The 20,414-nt window shown below is 35.5% G+C and overlaps 1 protein-coding gene across 2 annotated transcripts in view; it reads right to left on the bottom strand.

The window, feature by feature from the left end:
- LOC145688115 (solute carrier family 41 member 1) overlaps positions 1–20,414 on the bottom strand; it is a 227,352-nt gene that overhangs the window by 129,895 nt on the left and 77,043 nt on the right. For both annotated transcript variants that reach the window (XM_081761870.1, XM_081761869.1), the window contains exon 2: positions 2,144–2,281. The gene's annotated coding sequence lies outside the window, so the exon portion shown is untranslated. The remainder of the gene's footprint in view (positions 1–2,143; positions 2,282–20,414) is intronic.

The following is a 20,414-nucleotide window of genomic DNA, read 5'->3' as shown; positions in this document are numbered from 1 at the left end:
TGTATACAGGGGTTGTATATCCCTTAGGCGTTTGTTTCGTAGCCAAATTATGATGAAAAACGAAAGATAACCATTTCTCCAGTCTGAGATGAATCTTTATTGTTTGGAGCGTTTTGCTCAATGGACGCCATATATCATTGACATTATAATTAATTGTATATGTAATGTGTTTGCTTATTACATACTGCATGCAAGAAAAAAACACTGGTCATACATGAATTAGAAACTTCAACCGGAAGTAGACTCAAATCTTACAAACGGTGCGAGATATTGAAAAAAAAATAATCGAAAAAAATATTCCCTTTATGGTGCTCCTTGCCGATTTTTTTAAAAATCAAGACGTCTTTCACTTACATCTGTAAAGGGACATGTACAGATGTGAGGAATGACAAGGAGATTCATGCTCATATGTGAATGATGCACTATGTAGAGAGCGCAGGTTCAGCTGGTCTATATATTAAAATTCTTGGTTTAATGTTTGTGGTCAAGAAAAGTTTATACGTTTTTGGTCAATTTTTTGAAAATGATATCTCGGAAACCACAAGCTCTAGAAAGACACCGTTTTCACTGATCGGCTGCAAATTTTGTGTACATCTTTCAGTTTTAATTGAATATAATTTTTTTAAATGGTCGTTGTTTGTTCATTACATTTTTAGGGGTACACTGCAAGTATTAAAATTTTGAAAAGCATCATATTCTGCGAGTTATACATTCCAACTTCACATATTTGTATACAGGGGTTGTATATCTCGCAGGCGTTAGTTTCATAGCCTGATATGAAAATGATAATGAAAAACGAAGGATAACCGTTTCTCCAGTCTAAGATGAATCTTTATTGTTCGGAGTGTTTTGCCCAATGAACACCACATATTGCTGACATTATAATTAATTCTGTATACAGGATGTTTCAAAACAACACCGACAACGTTTGGGAGGTGATTCCTGACACCAAGATAAGACAAAAAGTATAGATCAACTTGGGTACACAAATACTTCCTTTTGGAGTTACAGGCTGCGGAAAACATGAAAAAAATGAACTTTAAAGGTCCATAGCTCCAAAACTATGGGTCGTACCGTAGCCGGGTCAAGACTTCACTTAGGAACTGGTATGTGCCCTCTCCAAAAATCCATATTTCAGAATCCTGCGGTACTTCCGCAACAATTTTTATAAAGGTAGTTGGTGAGTAGTTCAAATTGTATGCATGTAGAAGATCCCATGCACCAGAGGTGAACGCTCTACCACTGAGCTACAGTGGTCTAAGTAGTAGGTCAAAGGAAGAAAATAATATTAACAGTATTTAATTCAGGGGATGCCCAATGCGGAATTTTCCTTTTTAAATAGAAAAACAATTTATCCTCATCCAACTGGACTTACTAAATATGCTGAAGCAAGAATACTCACAGGAAATACACCTACAATTGCCTGAAAGGTTCATATTTCCTTCCGGGAAAAAAAGTCTTGAAATCAACAATGATTAATGGCACACAGAGCAATAGTAATGTGATAATGGGGAAAGACTATCACCAGAAACGTTGCGCAAGCGACTATCTTCCGTAGGAAGATAATTGAAAACTGTTCTTTTAATTCTTTCTAATGTCCCTTCGATGAGTACTCCAGTTTGTTGCAAAATACACTCGATGGACAGACTGCGTTTGTGATTCGTGTGATACATTACCCTGAATAAAATAGAAACTTATAGAATTAAACAAAAAAAAAAGCAATGGTGCAGATTGTTTAACTAAAATCACCATTTGGTCCATGCAGTGTTCAACGCATGAAAGAAATTTAGATAAGACTTGGTGCATGAAAAAAAGTTTAAAATTTTCTAAAAGACTGAATTTGACTCTAAGATATATGTTTATAATTGATACACTTTTACGGGAAAGTGTCGATACGTTATGTTATAAATCAGGTTCTTAAGTAATAAGGGATTAGGTAAGAGACATATTTTTAAGAGTCTTTCCTCATATGTTCATATTTATTTACCATTTCACTTGAAGTATGCTCAAGTACAGAAACCTCTCAGTATGTATTAACTCTGGGCATGCAGATTAGCACAAGTAAATACCTCATCTCTTTGTTTATTTTCTAAAATCGTTATAAAGAATCATCAAAGGGAGTACTTAACGTAAACAGACATACCGTGTTCTTTGCAACAACAGCCTTGTTCGTGGAACAGTCTGCAGTAGCAGCCTCAGCCTGGCTTGTTTTCTAGACACCTTACACACAGAAACCTTTTCGATGTGGCGTGTTGAACGCCGTTTCCGAACTTTCCGTATCCTGAAAATAAAATAAATAGATTAAAAGTATATTTAATATTTTACTTACAGAACACATGTTAAAAGACATCGAAATAATTCAATTTGCGGGGTTCTCAGTGACTCAGAGGTAGCGCGCTGAACGCTGATGTGTGGGGTCCTTCGATCGATCCCAGTTCGTTCGAAGTGGACTTCTGTGGTTGATAAAAACTACTATGTGCGTGTGTTTTCTTACGATACCCCCGTTTCTTTCTGCTTTCTTCATCCCACCATTTATGCCATTATAACCATCGACTTCCTTAGTCTCTTTGTATAATTGTAGAACTTAATAATAATAATAATAATAATAATAATAATAATAATAATAATAATAATAATAATAATAATAATAATAATAATAAATCAACTTGCTGACTGTTTTAGAACATGGAATTATATTTCTTATATGAAGCTTTACTGAATCAGAAGAAATGCATATTTTCGTGTACGTAAAGTGTCAAAATGTTTGTCAGTAAGTTCGGAAATGATTTCTTACATCAACCAAAATACATACACAAAATTTAACATGTGTGGAAAAATACCTTTCTAATCTAGAAGATACAAGCCAGAAAGTGGTTAGGCAATCACCAAGACATTTTAACTTCAAAGTAAAACGGGTATAATGTTGGCGCGTGGACACAAAGAATATTGTATTTGTAGAACACGTTTATACCAAAACATATTTTGATTAGACAATCTGACGAATAGCAAGCGAAAGATATTGCTATTCTTTCCTGCATAAATCCTTCTATCTTGGTAATTTCGAAATATTGAACTTAAGCAAGAAGCCGATTTAAGAAAACTCAATCGCAATATTAGGTAAATGAAATGTGTGTAGTTACATTGTATTAAAGCTGCTATTACTCCCCTTATTTCACAACATTAGTTAGAAGTACGTGATTTAGAAATCACCTACGTAGTGATAGCGTTTGTTTACGCTAGATATAGTGTGCTGCAGCATACAGCCAGAAACGATCAAATTGTAACAGACAAACTCATAGATATTTTAATAAATAAAGCGATTTTACTTTCTGTAGATAATAGGCAAATATGATCAGGAGAAAAAATGTGCCACTACTTGAAAGCTGAAGTAAAGGAAAACCAGTTGATAATAAATAACCTAGTGCATAGATATAATAACCCTTTACCAAGGCGACTCTATAACGCAGTCACAAGGATACGTGCCTTTCCAATGAATACGAAGAAAAATAATTAATAAAAAAATAGGTGTATGGATATTAATTCCTGTATACGAATCAGGAGTGACCGAAGAAAAAGTAGTTAGTTTAATAAGAAGTTTGCAACAGTGATTGATGTCTATGAGAGATTTGACAACATAGTGTAAGATCACGATGCTTGTTGTTACTCTCTTTTCACGTGTTCTGGTTTGGTTGTCTTTGGTGATAGCCTGCCTCACAGAGCAGCTCCTCAAACACTTAGCCTTATGTACGATGTTGTCACGCACTTCTCGTGACTGAGAAAACAAGCCATTTCGGTCGGTAGACGGGGTAACAGGAGAAGAAATAGGGGGAAGCCTAAGGTTTGTGGCTGTGCTGGCATGCTCAACCTGGGCGAAGTGGAATGGATCTGTTCCGCTACTCTTTCGCACACAAAAGAATGACTCATATTGTATCAGACTAGAAGAAGCCACAGAAAAATTCGAATCATTGTTTGTTTGTGGCGTTCATATTCAAATTATTATGAAGGGGAAAAATAAGAACACTTTTTTAATGTACTTTACAATTTGGAATTTAATAATACCTAATATATGTTTACGTAACTTCTTTTATTTTACAATCATTTAGGAAGCGAATAGATATTTTGAACTATATTTTAAATTGATTCATTACTGAAATGTTACAGGGAAAACAAACATGCGAGACCACAGATAAATATGTCGTAAATGTTACGCTTGTAATTCGAAATTATAAAATAACGATAAGTAGAGAATAGTCAATTATCAAGTAATGAAGAGTAGATTTAAAGGGGACAATAATCAGGGGGGTCAGTAAATTTAGTCTCTGTAGATTTTTGGAATTTCATGCATATTTTGAAGCTTCCTTGTGTGTATATGGTTGGAAAACGCGTCTTCGGCATAGGATACCATTATTCGATTTTCGATAGGAACACGTGTACTTCAGGGTCTACGTTAAATAGTTGGCCTATGTCTTGGTGCTGAAAATGAATGGTTGAATGAATTACTCATTTGCTTTAAAAACGATCGAAATTGATTGCATACTTGTTTCAATGCACCATGAAAATATTACGGTGTCTCTATTTTAGAAACAAATAAATAAATATACTATAAACGAAGATAGTTAACTTTTCATTATTACTTAGTTTATGCAGCTATTTTAAATTACTCTTTTTGGCCCGCGGTGGCTCTGGTGCATGGGGTCCTTGGTTCGATCACAGCTCACCGCAAGTGGACTTTGGGGTGGACAAACACCGTGTGAGTGGGTTTTCTAGGGGGTGCCCCTGTTTCCTCTCACTTTCTTCATTCTAGCATTTCATTCATTTCTCATCATCACCATCTCCTTAGCCTAGCCGATATAATAATGGGACGTAAAACTTAACTTCATTTCATTTCATTTTTCAAATTAGCTTTTAAGTGTGTATCTAAATAGATATGTAACTGAATGAATTTTTACAGAATCAATTAGGAGCGGTATGGTGGCTTAGTAACAAAGCGCTCATCTATGGTGCGAGAGGTCCCTAGTTTGATCCTTGCCCATACATATTTGTGGTGAACAACATCGTGTTCATGGGGTTTCTCTGGATTTTTCCTTTTCTTCCACATTGTCATTCCACCAATTATTTCATAATTCAGTTTCGTTAATTCATCAGTCTCGTTTAGCCTAAAGGGCGGTACCATAGACATACAACTAGAAACTTAATTTTATTTACAAAATAGATTGAGAAATTTTAATTGAAGAAATAGGTTGAGTAGTGCTGATAACATCATTTTTTTCACTTCTTGAATAACTTGAATTCTTTGTGTTGAATAAAGTATGTAAAGTTAAGTGACTGTGCATACAAGACATATATATGCGATACATGAGTATGTAATGGTAAGTTTTCCTGCAATACCTATATATAGGCTAATACTAGAATTTAAAGAATGGCTTCACAGTAAAACATCACTGGAGGGTGGAAAACCAGGGAATGATTTTGAGACGAAGAAGGGGTACAAACCCACTTTCATCGCAATTGCCAATGTGATTTTCCTGTTGTAGAGCTGTAGGGCCGTCACTGCCGTTTATCAAACAATGTTGTACGTAAATAATAACGTACTTGAATGGCCAAAATGCTCCTTGGTAACCCTTTACTCTTCTAACGCAGATATGTACTTATGCAGTAGAATAGTAACATCCTTTTACTTCGTAATTACCATTCGATATCTTCTAACTCTACTCTTCTCCTTGTTTTCCTGTTTTACTTTCGATATTAAACTACTGAAACGTTTTTGTACTTGTGAAATATTTCCCAGGGTGCTTGGAGATATGTGAGAACTGTATAATCTGCAAGGTTTTGCTCTCGCACCATAGATCTACATGATTGAAGTACGCTGTTAGTAAGGAGCATAAGGAGAACAAGGAGTATAGAAAATGAGGCCACACCACAATTGATAGGTCAAGCATAACGTTCCTCCCCCAATGAGCCTTACATGTTTCTGGTGAGCTCCAAACAAATGTGTTACATGCTTATCTCTTGCAACAATAACAGAGAGAATTGATATTTTTAAGCCCAAATTCCCGAAACTAGTACAACTAAAGAACAAATAAATTAAATTAAGGAAGGTATCAGAAAGCTTTGAATGAATTCTATAGTAAATTGTGATTTCTTTACCCAGCAGCAGGGCCGTACTTAGCAGTATTGCCGGCACGGGGCATAGAAAATGCCGCTCCCTTTATATCGATAATCCAGATGTACAAAAATTGACAAAGTGAAGTGAATAATAAAACATTTCAGTGAGTTAATAAGAATTGAAAACTGTAGGTAGTTCTGGAAGTTAATCAACAATAGAAAGATTTTCTTTTAATTACAATAAAAGAATACTGTGTAAACAATGTAAGAAGAGAAATAATGAGTATAAATTAATAATCGAAATATTAAGTACCATTTTCTAGCCAAACAGTTTCTTGTTACCTGGGTATTTACAAATGTAAAAAACTCGTATCATATCCATGTGCGCCTACATAATAAATTTATGAAATTTCCAGAAATGGAGTATTAAAGAAAACTGATCCGAGAAAATTTGCGTACTCCAAAATTTGAAGCCCTGGCCCACGTCCCACGTTGGCCCAAGCGCAAATTTGGCTCTGTCTAACAGTCATGTTTGAAACCGAAAATGCAAGTTTTGGAATTTTACAGTTGGGCCGCGGTGGCTCAGTGGTAAAGCGTTCACCTCTGGTACATGGGGTCCCTGGTTCGATGCCAGCTCGCGCCAAGTGAACTTTGTGGTGGACAAATACGGTATGCGTGGGTTTCCTCGGGGTTCTGCTGTTTCCTCTCATTTTCTTCATTCCACCATTTCGTTCTTTTCTCATCATCACCGTCTCCTTTAGCCTAGCCGGCATAACTATGAGGCGTAAATCTCAAAAATTTCAATTTTTGGAATCTTACACTTTCGTCACCAGCGGAAGCGACGAAATTCCTTGATTCACCTATTTTGCACTGCAAATGTTGAGCGAATCGTGATTGACAACCTGGCAACTGCATTTTGCTCATTAGTTACCTTGAGACACGCGCAGAAGCTTCTTCTTGGATTTTGACAACAGAAGTGCTTCGTAGCTTAATATTTCAGTTTATTTTTTACTATTCATACAAGACTCAATTCGAAACAGCTATATCTGTAAGTTTTCAAAATATTGCCTTGATATTTACTGCTAACTAGCTTCTTACAATGTCATTTTTAATAATCTCCCACAAAAATGCAACACTTTAGTCATAATAGGTCTCCCAGAAAGAGCGTTCATTTCTCGTGGAACACTATCAAAAAATCCATTTTATGAGTACATCTATGTCTTGAGTTTTCAAAGTGTCTGATAATTGACGAAGCTTCTGAAAACTCGGTTTCTCCAATGTTTCACATTCGTTTATACGCATAATATACATTGCAAGTTAAGCAATCACACTGTTCTGCGACATGTATTGACCGTTAACTGGTCTCCACTGCTTATTCAGGGAAAAGCAACAGAATACATTAACACACATGTGATTGTCCTTCGTACTTCACTCGAAAAAGGGCAATGAGGAAAGAAGAAATAATGAAATGCGCATTGTTATTGTTAAAGCAGAACCAACTTGTCATGACATATTCCTCCTTGAATTCCGACGTCACTACTTGTGCATAACAGTAAATATTTTTCTTTCAGTTGGTTTTAAGTTCAAAATTAATTTTCCACAAAATCAAATCTAAGGGTTTCGAATTTCAATCTCTTTTTTTTTCCTTTCATTGTTCTGTACTATCACTATTTTGTCCTCAAAATACAATATTTCAATATTTCGGAACACTTCAGCCAAGGTGGTTAGCACTGGAATTCATCTCTTTTCTGATTGTTTAAGCTTGTGACCTTCCAAATGCTAGTCAATTTTACTACTTTTACTTTTCTAATTCATCTTTATCTAGTGCCTGAAATATAATTACATATAGGACAGATTGTTATATTACGAAATGCCAAAATACCCACACACTTCCACGTGGATAACTAGTTGCGAAAATTAAATTTCGACAGAAAATCTAAGCTTTATTATTTACTTTCAAGTTTTCTTTTCAAATACTATAAAAATATATTGACATGTATGACAATATGATTAATCAAGGACACACACATAGTACCATGTTGACTTTACCCATTCATATTTTCCAGTAGATTTGATCTTTTTGATCAATTCCTTCTTTGAATACAAGTAGGCCTAATGTAGGGATGATTTTCAACTATAGAGGACATTAGGCATTCGTCAAATCGATTTTTGTCTGCGAGGACCTGGCACCACTGACTGTTACCAATACGATAGATAATAGGAAGGTAACACACTTAAGCTGACGAAATGTGGATAACTCGTGGAATTTTGGAAAATTTATGCGCATGAAAATCTTTATTCTCAAAATGCGGACATGTTCGTATAAATATATAGGATGTTCATTTTTATTTTCTATTAAGTCTATATTGTATTGCTTGTGGCATTCAACTTGCAAGTCCTTGTATTCTATACGTGTAATTTTAGCAACTATCATATTACACGTCTGATATAACTGTGCAGTTTGAAATGCTGCAAACTAATTTCATTTTGATAAGTGGTGCCCCGTGCAAATGTACGTGTTGCACATATGTAGAACTTGTCCTGACCTGACGGTTCAATTGAAACGCAACCTACAAACGGACTGGCTACTATTGGATCTTCGATGTGAAAACTATTGACATCTACCCTCCCAACGTCCCACTCGTTTCCTGAAGTCATTGCAACCACAACGAAAGCGAATGTACAAAACAAATGCATTGACTCATCACACATAATAGGTTTGAACTATTTTTCGAGGAGATTCGGAGTAAAAGGAAATAAAACCGTAACTCTGACATGAGTAAGAGAAGTGAGGATAGTAATTATTCACAATTTTCAGTATTTCAGTATTGATGAATGTTAAGTTCCTTTCCTAAAAACAATTAAACCAAAAGGAAAAAGAAATAACTCCTGCGGTTTATTATTTGAACAGAAGCTGAACTTCTCGTCTTATCGATATCAACTGCAGTACTAATACTTCATCATATCTGAAATTATGTAAATAATAATGCAGTTGTAAAATAGTGTTGTGTTTCTTATTACAGTGTATTAATAACAGTAATTGCGTACTCTTTACTTCTTGCACTAGCTTATCACAAAACAAACATGCCATTATTCTTGAAATTTTTAAACTATCTATACGATAAATACCGGTTCCATATCTCTGTGATTCACGTTACAGATCCTGTTATAGTGTAAGATAACAGTAGCCACAAGAAAATGATTTTTAGTTAAAATATATAGAAAACACTGGTGCTTCGTAACTAGCAAAAAATACTGCGGAGCAAAGGAAAATAGAATAGTTACAGGTAAACCTGTCTAAATATTCACAATGCTGAGAACACGATAGTATCTCTCGCGCAAAAGATTTCAGAATCAATCCCAGACCATGTGAACTTGTGATGGACATCATCATGTGCACCGATTTTCTAATTTTTCCACTTTGTAGTTTCACCATTTCTTCCATCAGCATTCACTTAACATGTAACATCCATTCGCCTTTACATAAATGCAGTTCAAACACACACGAAAAAAAGAAAAGAAAGAAAAAAGAAATTAATATTGAAATTGACATCGGATGAGTTCGATGTATGTATTTTTTTTTTAAAAAAAAAGGACTATAAATTTGACCGCCCATTACTGGGAAAACAAAAACCTGCACAAGTTAGTATTTAATACTCATATACTATATGTCAAGATCTATTACCATGCCAAGTTTGATACGGATCGGATGACTTCGGCTGAACTCGTTCAACATATTAATTTTTTAATAGAGGTCTTGATTTCTCAGGGAAAATCAAGTGAAAGACGAAAATAACATTATATGAGTCTGTTAAATACTCTGGGAAATTTAAGTTAACTATATATAGATGGGAAGTGTGAATCTTTCTCCGTGAGGTCAAGTCTTTAAATTGTCCATTAATTTCGTATTCCACAGACTATTTTTCAAATTTGTACTGTATGGTTTTCAGTAATTAGCTATAATACTTTCTTGTTTTAAACCAGAGCACGTTAACTGTCCATTTCAAAGTTTGGTATCATTTATCATACATATACCATGTATGAGAAGTGGACAGCAGTCTATTAACGAAGAAAAGAGAAAAAATGACTGCTATTCATACTTTGATGCGTAGGTTTGAATAAAAGCTTTAAACTAGCAACTGTATACAATATTTTTCAAGGTTCTGTTATAGCCTCATGATTAACAGTATTCCTTTTAGCGTGCTTGTTCACAGATTCAAATCCGTTTGGCAGATGTCTCGAACATAGTCTGCATACATTTTCGATTTTTTTTTTAAATTTAAGATGTTCTGTTCTTCATAGTTTCAGTGCTAGATTTTCTGAGGAATTTTCAAAGAAAAGTGTACAGCCCTAGTGTAAGATGGTACACATACAGCATGTGAAGAGAATGTACTTAATCTTAGAGTCACATACCAGTTTCAATGGCACAAAATATCAGTTCCTTTGCATACTTTATTCCTCTTTGATTTCTGTGACACTGAAACTCCTACTGACACGTGGAGAAGAAAGTTTACTATTGTATATGCTAGTCATAAAACACCAAAAGATGAATGGAAAATAAGCATACTACTCAGGTACGTATACAATTGAATTTAACCTTCCGTTGCCTTGGGAAGGATGACTGCTTAATCGGTGCGGTCAGGTGGCTAGAGTTGTTATTCGCCAATTATTCATACATACTGCGGTGGTTCACCAGCCAAGAGGTCACTTTTAATAAGTATATATTCTATTTGAGACTCCAATTCTGTGTAAGAATTAAAACATGTCGTGAAAGCGTCTCATTTAATGTATACTCTGTCCGTTCTCGACTATTTTCGAAAAAAAAAATCTTAGCTCTTTTTAATGTAATAGCGCTTTACCTATGAAAAAATACATAAAACGCCATAAGACTATTGAAAAATGGAGTATTTCTTCTCATACTACAATAGGAGATGTAATTAAACGAGAAATTTGCTTCTTGATCATCTAAAGCTATTTTTCCTCCTCAAGATAGATACAGATAAAGAAATTGAGCTCAAAATCTAAGAATGATACTTTGTCCTCGCAAACGAGATCTCCTTTCAATTCAGTGGTTCCTGTAGAAAAAATAATGGTATCTTTTTCACTTTCAGTTATGATAACTGCGTAGCTCTCCCCGCTGGTCTAGTAGCCAACGCGTGTTGCTTTGATGTACGTGGTCCGGATTTGATTCCCGGTGAGAGAAAACAAAAAAAAATCACAATCATTCGCTTTCATCAATCAGTAGTCTCGTTTAGACTGACCGAAAAACGTTAAACTTAAAAAAAATCATTTCATTGGTAACTTTGTACCCACCGTTTTACGTATTTATAGTTACATGCATATGACACTGTCTATATCTTTCTGCAACACCAATAAATAATAACCACGAAATTGAAGTCACTTATGTTTGTAAGCAACCTAGGAAATTGTGTCTGAAGAAGAAAAGAACTTGCGTAGTTAAGTGAGTGTAGATCCGTTCTAAGAATTACTGAAAGGAGCCAACATATAGCCCATTTACAATGACTTGATGTCTAGGGTACTGAAATAACTATTATTCGGAAGCTAACACAACACTACACTCGTATCTATTTAGAACATTTATCTACAACAAATAATTTCCAACCAATACACATCCTCTGATTTGAAAATTATTTGTTTTCCCTATTTTAACTTCAATTTAAAATTATTTAAGCCATAAAGCTATCGTTGTTGATAGGGCTATTCACCATAAAATTCACGCACTTCTTTTAAGAGTTTTTCATAATGCTGTGACGTCATAAACCATCATTTCACATTTTTAAGCTGAAACTATCACATTCAAAGCTGTGATTACTATATTTCATGGTACTTTCTATGCTGCAGATGCTAAGTTTTAATATTGTTTTTAATTTTTCCACAGTTTTTTAAGGTTATAGTACAAATTATATGGTGAATGATCGCAAAAAATGTACACGATAACAGTTCCAACAGAACCAGGGGATGTAGTTTCTTATTTTAAATCTTGTATCACTTATAAACCGCAATTTATAACTGTAATCAACCTAGCAATGCATATTACTATAAGTACGACTTAGTATGATGGACTAAGATTCGCAGCATTGTTATTTTTTGTTATTTACGTTAGTATTAATTAGATATGATTATAGTTACGTTTCTTACTCCATATTTTGGATTTCAGGACCTCATGGGCTTGAATTCTCACTAAAAAATTTCCAGTTCATTTCGGTTCCACAATCGAATGACATGAAAATATATTTCAACAAATTATAAGCGTTAGAAAAAAATACTTCCCAACTTCCAATGTTCTGTATCGAATAGCCTCATACTGTTACAGCTAGAATCGTATCATTAAGTAAAGTAGTTAAAAGAGCCTTATTATTTAACGAAAGTAGTAACAAGACGAAAGTGTTCCGTCACGTATGCGATAAAGCTCAGGAAGCAGTTAGTAAATAGGTTCTTTTAACGACAACTATTCTTATTTTAATCACGTCATTTCCAAGTACAACGAAGATTTGCGTGTCCTTTCATGCTGTTATGTGAGTGACGATACTAGCATAAGAAAACTACTGGCTATCGAATTCTGATATGAAAGTTCGAGATAATACATTCATAGTCAAGGTTATAAAATTATTATTAGTACGCATTGTTATTTTAAAGATCTATTTTACATTTTAAAAATCTGAATGATAAAAGTGATGCAATATAAAATATCTGATTTAACATTTCGACGTCCAGTGATGATACAATATAATAGAAAATTGCTTTAAAAATTAATGATAACATTGTATACCGGTACGTAATCACTTGCGTTCAGTGCGTATACAAAAATCTTTTAAAACCAGCAATACAACAACAATGTGAAAGAAAGTGGAAAGCTTTAAGCTGTTGACCAGAGATTATTTTAACGTACCATTTCGGGATTTTCTTGTAAAACTGAGGAAAATCCTTTGTCAGGGTAGCCGTTCAACGGATTCAAAGCCGACGCCTCCGGTTGTGAATCAGTTTTTATATTACTTAGTATCTTCTTTATTAAAGATTCAATTATATTGCTCTCAATCAATTAAATAAACCAAAGTATGTGCTCAAAGACTCAATGTAGTTTCAACTCAATCAATTCAGCATGACTCTATATACCATATTGTTGGGAAGGTAGAATGAACGATTGGATATTCTGTTCCATTTGTTTGGTGAATAGTCTGTTATATTTTTGTAGAAATGAAGTTTAGTACAGTAATATCTTTTTGATGTGTTATTTAGTAGTTCATATTGAATTGTTTTTCTGATTATATATATATATACTTACACTTACTGACGCTCGAATACAGAACATACAGATGGACGATGAAATCGTTGGGGACCAAAGTCGATAATCTTCCACAAGATAAGGCGATCAGCAGGGAGGTGAGTAGGACAACTTAGAAGTCGACGGTGGCTTGAAGGTCATCAAGGAAGTCGATGGCGACAGAGGGATGGACGGACGATGATGAACTCGATAATGGCCGAGGAGTTCGAGGATTAGTCAATGGTGGCTGTGGTACGTGGAGGTCGACGATGAGGTCGATGGTAGCCTTGGACCGTGGAGTTTGACAGTGAAGTCGATGGTGATCGACGACATCGACCATGAATCAGAGAGGGACCAGAAAATTGACAGAAGAGTTGTCTCGTGATATGTAAGAAAATGTTTCTTTTTTCTTTTTAGGTAGACCGGGAAGAATATCAGAAAGTTAAACTGAGTGATCGGATATACTGCTTCATGTGCTTGGTGATTATATTTTCTGAAGAAATGAAGTTTAAAATGGTGATACTTTTTTGATATTTTATATACACAATAGTTCATCTTGTATTAGTTTTTGTGATTATTTTTTATATATAATAGCGGTAATGGCCTTTCTTCGCACGAAAAAATAGGTTTATGGGAAATATTTGAATCTCCCTTCCCTAAGAATATCTATTTCAATAAAACCGTAATGATAAAAATACAGAAGACACTCCATTTTTGTAATAAATATTGAAATACTCTACCCCTACGGAATACGCCTATAATTAAATTGATATGAATAAAAAAACTCAGCTTGAGATGGATATTTACTATTATCCGAAAGTCATTTCAAACGGGACATATGTTTTCCCGCCTCGAAAATCACGAATCTGACACAAATCTCAGTCAACATTTTTGACATTTGACACTTTATTTCTCACCTACCCCTTCCCCGATGGAGGTTGACTTGAACTTAAGCGTCACTGTTCATTCTAGCTACTCCGGAAACTGGATTGGACACTAATATCAGTCTTTTGAATTATCTCTACATGTTATTCCTTCCAACTTCTTTTCCTTGGGATGTCTCATACCTACAGTATTTTTTTTTTCAGATTGAACATCATTTGTCTATCATGTTGGGTTAAAGTTGCTCCAGACGTTTCGGCACACATACATCCAAATATATATATATATATATATATATATATATATATATATATATATATATATATATATATATATATATATATATATATATATATATATATATATGGATATATAGATAGTAACGCCTTTGGCGTTGTTTCCATATATTCTCAATCCAGCTGACAAGCTCGTTCATGCCCAAACTTGGGATTAAATGTCATCGCAATTGTAACTTAATAGCTTAAGTAACGCATACTATGAATTCGACATTAATCTAAGTCATTTGAATTATTTTATTTTTCACCTCTTCCGAACGCCATGCCGATGGTGGCTGAACTTGGACTTTAACACTATCAGGAGTGTAATTGTTAATTTCAACAACATCGAGAATTATGGATTTGACATTAATATCGGTTGTTTTCGATTATTTTTATATGTCAACCTCTTTCCACCATCCTAGAGGTGCTAATGAGGGTTAAACTTTGGCTCAAATACTAAAGGGAGTTTCACCAATCCATTTAATGCCCCCAAAAACTATGGAGTCGATACTAATATCGGTTGTTTTTGATTATTTTCTCCTATCACCATTCCGCCTCATGGGTACTGACGGGGGCTGAACTTGGATTTAAACGGCATTGGGATGTCATTATTCATCTCATCACCCCGAAAACTATGGACTCTATATTAATAGCGGCCGTTTTCGACCAATTTACATGTTACTACTTTATACTCTCGATAGGTGTGCTAGAGGATCTTACCCTTACTGGAGGCTGAGCAATTTAACGGTCATCGGAACTGCCAGGAATCAACTTAGGGATCCGGAAAACTATGGATTTGGCACTAATATCGGTCGTTCTTTTTATCATTTTTATGTCTGCCAATCCGACTCCCCCTAGGGGTGTTAAGGAGTCTTGCACTCACTGGGAGCTGAACTTGGACTTAAACGGCATCCGGACTGCCACCAATTAACTTCAGTGAAAACAACCAATTAAATTCTGCACTAATATTGGTCGTTTTCCATATTTTTACATGCCACCATTTCACCCCACGCCGGTGTGCTACTGAGGGCTGAACTTGAACTTAGATGGTATGAGGAGTGTCACTATTTAAATTAGTTCATGCAAAAAGGGCTTCAGTCACCAAAATGGCGAAAGTGAGTTAACATCGAATTTTTGTACCTATTGGGTACATCTATGTTTCTATGAATAAAGAGCTTCAGTTTCATTGGTCTAACATTTTATGAACAGGTGTCAACTTCGATTATTCTAGGCAACATTGGATTGAGTCAGTGACTGGAGCCCTTTTTGTATGGAGAATGATATTTGTTTTATATGTTAGCGGTACTAGCTATTGATTTCCTCCCATTCGGTTGGTAGACCTGCAACGTCTGAAACCTGGCGAAAAACGTCTTAAAACAGTTTTGTGTTTTTAAAAAAAAGAGCAAAAAATAATAATTAAAAAAATAAATGCATACATAGCTTTGTCTATAATTTACATACAAGAAGGGCACAGTCCATACTAAAAAAACAATTTTTTACCATGGCAGTGGACATAAAACTGGTTCTCCTATACAGCATTTGATTAATGCAATTTTTACCTATATATATATTTAAAAAATGGTTCATTTTGTAGTTGTGTGTTCATTTTGTAGTCAAAACTAAGTTTGTTTGACTGAATCCCTTTTTGCATTAACTGATTAATGTCTTTAAGAGACTCCGAAAACTATGGATTCTATACTAATATCGGTAATTTTGAATTATTTTTATGTCACTATTATCCCCTATTAGAAGTAATTTGGGTTTAAACAGTATCGCAAGTGTCACTGTTTATCTCAGCGACTGTGAAAACTACGTATTCGACACTAATATCGGCTGTTTTCGATCATTCTTATATGTATCCCCCTCCCCCTAGATGTTCCAGGGGGTCTTACCCTCACTGTGGGGATGAACTTAAGACTTAAAGGGCATCGAAAGGAGCATACAGTTCACTTGTATCCCTAGTTGTCTAGTAGAACCGAAAATGATAGAAATCTATACTATAACTTCTGGCTTCAATATTGATCTACATAGACCAAAACCTTTAAAATATTTGGAGAAGTAGTGTTTCTGGAATATATTTAGCGCTCAAAGAATAAATACCATCTTCTCTTTGAGCCCTTTATTCAAACTGAAAGTGGCAGAAATCAACCACTTCTGGTTTTAACGTTGATCGCTATAGAATAGAAAAGGTAGTAGACAAAGAGAAGCGCTTTTCTTCAATCAATTCAGCGTTTCAAGAATACTAATCTCTCTACTTGAATTGGAAACGATAGGAAACTATTATTACTTTTGGTTTCAATATTAACGAAGAAAATATCACGCCACTAGTTCATCTTAAATATAATAAGAAAAGATGCTAACATTAAAGTTTGTATTTATTTATTTATTTATTGAGTAGGAAATGAAAGGTGAGAGGAAATGTATGGTTGAGAGAAGCCTAAAGGCTGCGTGTAATTTAAATTTGTACTGCCACCATCAGTTTCCTCTCCAGTACACCATAGCTTTTGCGTGGGGAGTAATGGACAGGAAAAAATGGGCAGATGGCAGCAGGGGAACATCCTTTGTTGATTTTTTTTTAAAAATTGAAACCATAATTTTTACATTGTGTAATCTGTGATAAACTGAATTTCACAAGGTAATGTACACCATGACACTGTATTTCAGTACCATGACGATTGATTGTTACTTTCGTATAGATACAAATAAAACAACAACTCATGCAATCATAATTGAGATTCTATAACCCTATGTGGAAATCGTGTGGTTATGTGTACTTGTTGAACCGAAATTGATAAAAAAAGAAGTTCGTATTGTGAAAGAGAAACAAAACAACGAAGTAAATTTCATCTAGCATTGTGAAATTACGATAGACTTCCAAACTACAAGGAAAAAAATATAATAACTGAAGTGGCAGATTTATCAATTCTGACTTTAATAGATGGAAGGAGGGAAAAATGGAACCTACTCTTGGGACCTGGAATCTATACTCAAAAAAAAAAAAAAAAAAAAAAAAAAGCTCACTCTCTTGCTGTTTCTGCTGTAGAGATCCAATAGTAAACCTCTGTGATAAATTTCTACCACTCCTGGTTTCAATACAAGCATAAAGGTGGAAATGGAGTCCCACAGTTATGCCAGTTAGGCTAAAGGAGACAGTGATGATGAGAGATGAGTGAAATGGTGGAATGAAGAAAGTGGAAGGAAACGGGAGAACCCCGAGAAAACCCACGAGCACGGTGTTTGTCCACCACAATGTCCACACGGCGCGAGCTAGGATCGAACCAGGGATCCCAAGCATCGGAGGTGATTGCTCTATCACTGAGCCAATGCCCTCCCCCTCCAAGGTGGAAATGGAATCTACCCTTGGTACGTTGAGAGCTCCTTCGTGGCTAAGCGGTTAGCGTGCGCACCTTTGGGAGACCCGGCGGGGAGCTCATGTAGTTCAGATTCCACGTTAATCAGTAGGTCTGCGTCTCTTATAGCCTCGCTGCTGAACGGGACATTGAACTCAAAGTCAACTCAACCAACCTTGGTAAGTTAAATCCATATTTAAGAAAACAAACTATTTCTTGCTATGTTTTTCTTCTTTTTCTCTTTTTCTTTCTTTATTTCTTTCTTTCTGCTTTATCGAAATCCATTACTGAAACCGGAAATTGCTGATATATACCACTCCAGGCTCCAATAGAAGTATAAAAGTGGAGATAAGATCTACTCTCGAAACTTTATATCTACTTCAAAAACAGTTGTTTTTTCTTTGCAAAATCTTACTGCTTTACTTATTTGGAGAACCAATATTGAAACCGAAAGAGATCAAAAGTAGATATGGGATCTATTCTTGGAACGTTTTATTGATTCTGAGAAATGTTTCTTGCTATCTCTTACCACCTTTACTCGGTGAGATCCCAAACTGAAATCAGAAATTGTTAGGTCTACCACTTCTGCTTTTGGTATGGTGATAACTACGGACAGTAACACCATAAAACCATTTCTCGCTATCTCTCACTCTACTTGCCCTTTGCGATTATGGCTGAAATGGCAGTTGCAGGACTTCAACCCTTTGAAATAAGAATTCGAGTTGAGATGGAACTTACGTATTTTTGTATCCCTAAATCTATAGCATTCCTAGCCATCTATCACTCTTTGGGGAACAATGTTAAAACCTCAAGTTGCAGTGACCATTTCATTTCTAGTAGGGTCAATCCATGCAAAGTGATCGAGAAAAAAGAAAAATTTCCGCTCGACCTTTTCAAAAAAATCTAATTTTTCAGGAATGTTTAACCTATATCAGGGTACTTCAAAACCACAATTAATAATCTTTTACAACATCGCATGGCGACGCAGCGTCTGCCGCCATTTTGCATTTTATCGATTTTAGGCGTTTACGTTGTTTTGAATATCTCAGCATGTATTTCTCCTACCAAATTGAAAATTACTGGAAGTCTCCAACTCGTACACAGCTAGAACTTTGATCTCTTTAACATTTTTTCCTAAAACCACTTGAAGGGGGTGAAATCAGGGCCTACAGTAGCAACATTTTTGGACATTGAAAACATGTTTGGGAAGACGAAACAACTGACGTAAAGGTCTGAATTTGTGTGTGCATGTATACTGGGGTCATAAGTTAAGACACAAAAATTTACAGGCGGCCGTGGTGGCTCAGTGGTAGAGCGTTCACCTCTGGTGCTAGGGGCCTAGGGTTCAAACCCTGCTCCCGCCAAGTGAACTTTGTGGTGGACAAACCCCGTGTGCGTGGGTTTTCTCGGGGTTCTCCCGTTTCCTCCTACTTTCTTCATTCCACCATTTCATTCATTTCTCATCATCACCGTCTCCTTTAGTCTAACCGGCATAACCGTGGGACGTAAAACTCAAAAATTTCATTTTTTTTTCACAAAAACTTACAGACCTGTAGCTGCTCCCAAAGGCCTGAAAAAAATCGTAAAGTTGGAGAATTATGCCAATTTGACATGTTTCACTGTCCAATATCTCCAATGGGCCTGGATGAAAAAATCAGAAATTTTGGGAATAGTTAGTCCTTTAGTATACCATAACACACAACAAAGCGCGTTTTGTGATTTTTAGCAGAAGGGGTTCAAAGTATTAAATTATGGCGTCATACTCTAGGTGATGTTTTGTTCATAAATTTAACTGGAAATTTGTTGTTGTGAAGTAAAATAAAGTAGGATGAATCCTTAGTCCAGTCAAGGCTCTCAAGCTCGTTTGTTTCCTCTAGTTATCACTCACTGTCGTATCACAACCACAGCAGCTCTAGTGAAGAATGCCGCTCTCAGCAGAAGGCGAAGTCAAAATGCACAAAAAAGTCCGTTAAGTACTCCTTGCTCTTTCTGCTTGCTGTATCAATGATGTTCAATCGTGTTTATTCTTGTTTTAACTGTCAACTCATGCAGGAGACAGTTGTCCTTTCGTTTGATCTACATTCCGCAGTCAGTTTTCACAGCGACATCGAGTAAGTGTTCACTGACTCCGGTTCTCTAAAGAATCCAATTCTTCAACGAATGCTAAACTACAAATCCAGAAGCTGAAGTATGCACTCAATTCTAACAGACTCCAGTTCTTTAAAGAATCCAATCCTTCAACGAATGCTAAGCTACAAATCCAGAAGCTGAAGTATGCACTCAATTCTAACAGCCTCCAGTTCTCTAAAGAATCCAATCCTTCAACGAATGCTAAGCTACAAATCCAGAAGGTGAAGCACACACTGAATTCCAACAGCCTCCAGTTCCTTAAAGAATCCAATCCTTCAACGAATGCTAAGCTACAAATCCAGAAGCTGAAGTATGCACTCAATTCTAACAGCCTCCAGTTCTCTAAAGAATCCAATCCTTCAACGAATGCTAAGCTACAAATCCAGA

Source organism: Thermobia domestica, chromosome 6, assembly GCF_964235325.1.
Source record: "Thermobia domestica chromosome 6, izTheDome1.hap1.1, whole genome shotgun sequence".
Lineage (NCBI taxonomy): Eukaryota > Metazoa > Arthropoda > Insecta > Zygentoma > Lepismatidae > Thermobia > Thermobia domestica.
Note: the sequence above shows the minus strand (reverse complement) of the source record. Positions and strands in the feature narration are given on the sequence as shown.